This window comes from Sphaerodactylus townsendi, linkage group LG06 (genome assembly GCF_021028975.2).
Source record: "Sphaerodactylus townsendi isolate TG3544 linkage group LG06, MPM_Stown_v2.3, whole genome shotgun sequence".
NCBI classification, from domain to species: Eukaryota; Metazoa; Chordata; class Lepidosauria; order Squamata; family Sphaerodactylidae; genus Sphaerodactylus; species Sphaerodactylus townsendi.
In genome coordinates this window covers 95054532-95060617 of record NC_059430.1, presented here as the reverse complement: position 1 = coordinate 95060617, position 6086 = coordinate 95054532, and positions in this window count along the sequence as shown.

Here is a 6086-nt window from a genome sequence, read left to right as displayed (position 1 = left end):
AGCTATCCAGGTTAGTGGCCATCACCACCTCCTGTGGCAGCATATTCCAAACACCAATCACACGTTGCGTGAAGAAGTGTTTCCTTTTATTAGTCCTAATTCTTCCCCCCAGCATTTTCAATGAATGCCCCCTGGTTCTAGTATTGTGAGAAGGGTTGCGGAATTAGGAAGGTTGAGAACCACTGCACCAGAGGAAGACTTCACTGTTAGAATAACAGCACCCTCTGCAGCTAGTCCTGTGTCTGAAAGTCATAAAGGAAAAGTGTAGAAGTTCTCCCTTGCCACTTAGGAGCCTTTTGTGGATACTGTCTCTTCTCCAGAGGTCTGTAAAATTATGATGCCTCTGCTGAGGCACAACCAGACAACAAAGAGGGCACTTTCACAGATGCATCCTGTGGCAACATCAGCATCCCCTCTTCCAGCGTTAAAGCCAATACACGTGTGAATGCATCTAACAACCACTAGCCCTGTTAAAGGACATCTTCCCTTTGTTGTGTTCAAACACTGCTATTGAATCAACAGGTCTAGAACTTCCCCTTCTCTATCCTTTTTCACTTCGTTGCGTGCTTCCTTTCTTCTCTGAGTTTAAAATTGACTTCTTGAATTTGAATTTCCACTTCTGCCATGCCAGACCTGAAGCCCTTGAGACACAGGGCTGTCACCCCACATCCCCACTCTTTCACGGCCGTGTTTTCTTGGCTGTGCCAAACTTGAAGCGCTACGTCTGGTTCTGTGTAACTTTTGCCGATTCAGCCTGAGAGAAACAAGAGTGGAGTTCGGTGGGAATGAGCTCTCGTGTACCATCTCTTGTAGGATTTCAGACTTGCCACAATTACATAGTCATGCAGGCCTAATTGAGAAAATAATGGAATTGCCTTGTAACTGAGCATTATTAAAGATAGTCCTTTTCGCCTGCAGCCCACTGTTCTTCCCAGGGTGGATCCAAAAGCAGCATACGTTGTTCTCCCTTCTGTTTCTGCGCAACAAACCTGTGGCGTACATTAGACTGGATGTGTGTGACTGGCCCAAGGCCACCCAGCGTGCTTCAATGGCAGAGAATGGATTTGCAAAACCAAAAAGAAAGGTGACAAAACATTTCAATCCAGAAAAGCCAGACAACTTGGAGAGTTGACAAAAGCCTAATAACAGAATGAATATGGTAGGGTTACACATGATGAATTAATAAAACTTTAATAATATACAAGTATTGAAAATTCATTAAAACCAAAGGCATTTTGGCCAATAGGCCTTCCTTGGTGGTACATATTTTTAGAATACACGCCATAAGGTCCAATTGTTCAAATTAAAAAATAACAGCATTTCTGGACAAGCTTTAAAACACAAGAAGTAGGGATAGTTTATTAATGAGATAATCCCCCTCCATTATTGGGCCGTTGCGATCATCAAAGGCCAGAATTAACTGGCTGTTGTGGGTTTTCTGGGCTGTTTGGCTGTGGTCTGGTAGTTTTTGCTCCTAATGTTTTGCCTGTGCCTATGACTGGCACCTTCAGAGGTATATCACAGTAAGATGTGCCAGCCATAGATGCAGGCAAAACATTTGGAGCAAAAACTACCAGACCACAGCAGCCATCAAGAATAATTTTTCAGATTGTTATATCTGAACCAAATATCTCAGTAACCAAGGTCACAGTGAATTATAGCTCTGTGGTATGTATCCACATTCAGGAAGCAAGATATAACAGATGTGAGGGGATTTGCTCCTGTCTTCCAGATCTTAGACACTCTGTTGGGGTGGTGATTGGGACTATGACTGCTTTGTGCACCACTGTTGTTCCAGCTGAGACCCTGAGGCCAGCAAAGACCTCCGATTCAGAGGGAGGGAGGGTTGACCACACTGTGCTCCTCCTTTTCTCTTCTCGGGTCTCTGCCACAGCCTAGTGAAGGCCTGGATCCTTATATGGGCCAGGCTTAATGTGACCAACAGCCTTCCTGGGAGTACCTGTTTGTCGTTTGCCTGGTAGCCTGGCTACCTTCAAGGAGGTGTGTGTTGCATGGCCCCTTGCCATCAGGGCAGCCATAGGAACAGTTGGCAGCCCAAAGGCTGGGAACATGGCCATCTGCTGCAGCCTGGGTTAGTTTTGGATATGCTGTAATCACTGCACCATACTGCCTTTTACTGCTAAAAGATCTTATGGACTTTCAGGCTTTTTGTATACATTCAGAGCTCCAGTCTGTTACTGAACACTCCCCTACCCCATCTTGAGGCCTCCAGGCAGCCAGTGAAGTTGCTGTATAAATTATTATCCTACATTCAAATCGCCATAGATATTTAATCTCAGCACTTCTGGCTAGAAAGTTTTCCATACTTCTAGAAAATACTCTTGCTCTTATTTCTGAGCCTGGTATCATTGCTTAGAATTGTGCCCATCCCCTGTATATTGGACAGTTATTTTGCAGCAGCAGCTGATGGTCACTAGAGGGCATGGCGGGATCAAATTGGAAGCCCTGGGAGGATGGCCCTTGCATAACTGTTGTTAGGGTCTACGTGAAAGGACTATTTAATACAAAAAAACTGTAAAATGTATATATGTATATTCTGCCTTTGTGAACAAAGCCAGCGGTCTCAACGCACACAATTGCATCAGGGAAAACAACTCATTGGAACAGTTGCCACATTGTGAAAAGTACTTCACAATATGTCAGTAACTTTTCACAACAACCCTGTTGGGTGAGCTGTCTATTGTTAAGTTGCAATGTGGAACAAAGAACATGCTGCTTGCCTAAAGTCATCTGGTGAGTTCGTGGCAAAACCTGCATTTTGTTCAGCTTTTACACTACTTTGGACCTCAGAGTCTGTCTAAATCAGAATCGCTACAGGAGTTCCTAAGCATAGAGAACTTTATAGAGGGACCAGCAGCTGCATAAAGAGAGTTCCCTCCCTTTCCTGCTCCCTCAGTTCTGTTCTCAGGTGTCCTTACCAGGAGATGTTTGCAACTGAAGCAGGGAATGTTACAGACATAAAACCACGTGTTCTATTCTTCCTGATGTCTCCTTGTGATGGGCGGGAAGGGGGGGGACTTTCTTAAAAAGTGAGAATTTCTGAAGCACTCCCTCAGTTAGGTTACTTCCTTCAAGAAGCAGGTGACTCTCCTTGCTCATTGAGACTGAGGCTTTCTTGCTAAGCTCGCTTTCCGGAGAGAATGACTGTGGCTTGCTTTGTAAGTAATACCAGCAGGGCTTAACTCTCTTTAATTTCTGTTTTTTCTTAACTAAGAACTACCAACTGCTGTGTTTTAGCTCATTCTGAATTGCGGTCAAAGTGCTAAATTTAATAAGCCAGGATGGCATAAATACGTCTAACCACAGTTAGGGCAGAGTCCTGGAATGAATGTGGGGAGGAGCAGCTGAGGAAGTTGCATCTCTGTAAAATCAAACAGGATAGTTGGAACAGCCAACTGTAAATGATTGTGTGTCTTTGAAGACCACAATACAGATTAGAGGCATGGAAGGTCATTTAAAAAATGGGATTTAATCTTCAGCCTTGGGAAGTAGCAGATTTGCAGCCCTTTCCCTGCTCTTTCTGGTGGGCCTCCCAGGAAATTGGAAAAATGCTGTTGCCACCCCAAGTCTCCACTTGATGCTGTCCCCTTCGCCTGGTTCCCCAAGTGTGCCAAAAACAAACTGGGTATTACCTGCTGCCAACAGCAATTCTCAGAATATCTCTTGCTAAACAGAGTCGTACATCAATCACTCTGTACCTGCGTTGCTGTTTAAAGGCTTTGCCTAATTTCTGTGCCTCCTGCAAGGTCCTACAAGCAAGTGCAGGGGCGGTCTACTACAACTGCATGTTCAAGCTACCATGCTCCAGGGATGGCAAACTGACCTTCAAAGATGTTCATTGATTCAGCATTGTTGTGGCATGTCTCAGGTACATCTTAAGGTCAGTTAGAGACACCTAGGCACAGACAAAATAGACTCCTAGCATTCTCCTGGTTTTCTACCTTTGTGACTTATTTTGTTTAAATGCTTTTACAGTTAAAGCAGAAACGTTGACTTGGTATAATGCACTTGTGTAATAAAGAAAAGAACGTTTTTTTGTGAAAATCTTGTGATTTATTTTACACATATAAACAACACATACAAGGGGGGAAAAGGAAAAAACCCAAATCTAATTCCCCCCCTATAATAATAACCACACATCTCAAGATATCACTATATACATATATGGTGACTTCCAGATACCTCATTATGTATCCAAACTCAAATCTAGTTTTGTGCTTATAGTTGGTACAAGCATTTCCTCTGCTTCTAATACATTTTATAAAACTATTTTAGTCTGATCCGCTGTTTTTGTTTAAATCTCAAATCTTGCCGTTATTTCTCTACTTGTATATATTTTCAGTAAGTAGTCCTCAAAGTTTCCAATTTTAAGGAAGTTGTCCATATTCTTGTCTCTTATAAACACCATCAGCCTTGCCATTTCTGCATATTCTGTGACTTAAAATCCAGCCTTGTTTTGTTGGAATTTTATTGCATTTGTGTGTATATAAAATCCTTGCTGCATAAAAAGTGTTCTGTATTGATCTGGGATACCTTCTCCTATCAACCCCAACAAGAATACCTCAGATTTTTTTCTCAATTGTTATTTTCATAATGTTTTGCATTTCTTTTAAAATCATATCCCAAAACAATTTTGCCTCTTTACATGTCCACCACATATGAAAAAAGAACCATCCTGTTAACATTCCCAGCATTTGTTCAATAGCCCTTTATACATTTTAGAAATTTTTTGGTATTAAATACCATCTACGTATCATTTTGCAGCAATTTTCTTGCAGATAACAAACTGTGAATTTCTGATTTTTTTCCATCATCTTTCCCATTGTTCCAATTGTATGTTTCTCCCCACATTACTAGCCTACTTCACCATCACTGATTTTACCCCCTCTTCCTCCGTACCCCACAAGAAAGGAACAGTTTTGTGCCCTGGCTTCCTTGCCTTGTTGAACCTACACAGTTGCCCAACCTCATAGCTTTTTAGTCTTTCTCACATACTTTCTTGCTGTGACGGTCATTCACAGGAGTTCCTTTGATCTTGGAGCTGGCTGGAAGGATGCCATTTTAAAGTTCACATCATTGGCACCTGCTTCCCTGGCATTCATTGACTCCTGGAAAATGGGATTCAAACTCCTATTAAAGATTCATTGGCTCATCTGATGAATTTTTCATTCATTGAGCTGTTTGCCTCCTCAAGTGAATGGAATCACCTTTTCTCAATAGGATAAAAGCTCCCATCTTTCTTTTTTAAAAAAACAAGGCAAATTAATTCTTCAGTGTTCATCCTCACGTGTCCTTTGTGTACTGACACAGGAAGATACAACTATATTTTTACACTAAAAAGGAAAGCCTGATTGGGTGCCCTTTTCACCTGCCTGAAGCAGTTGTCAACCATGGCTGGGGAAGACTTCATTGCCTTGGCCTGAATGTCCCAAGCTAGCCCAGTCTTATACCTCAGAAGCTGAACAGGGCTAGCTGTGATTAATACTTGGATGGGAGACTAGAGGGGAGACTAGAGTTGCTACATGGATGCAGGGTCTGGCAAACCATCTCTGTTCATCACTTAGCGACAAAAAACTGAAACAAAACTCCATCCCTGGATGACACCAAGAATCTCACTTAATGGTAAAAAACAGTGTATTAGTGCCAAGTTCAAGAGTTTTTACAAGACCACCAGAATGGCAACAACCAAAGCTGTAATGTTCTGGTCTTTGATGACTAAACATTGATGACTAAATAGGTGACATTTTATCCACTCAGATATGTGCTAATGCAAGTGTTGCAAATGCGACTACTAATGCAATTTCAAATGCAACAGCAATGCAACTATAAATGAACTCCACCCAGACACATGTAAACATACGGCATCTCCCTATGAAAGTCCCTGGACATATGTACCCTACCACACAAGCACTCCACACTGTGTTAGAGAGAAACACATCTTACCGTGGCATACCTCTGAAGATGCCAGCCGTAGATGCAGGTAAAATGTTAGCAGCAGAAACTACCAGACCACAGCCACACCTTGGAAAGCCCACAACAACCAGATATTTTTTCTGTTAATCTGA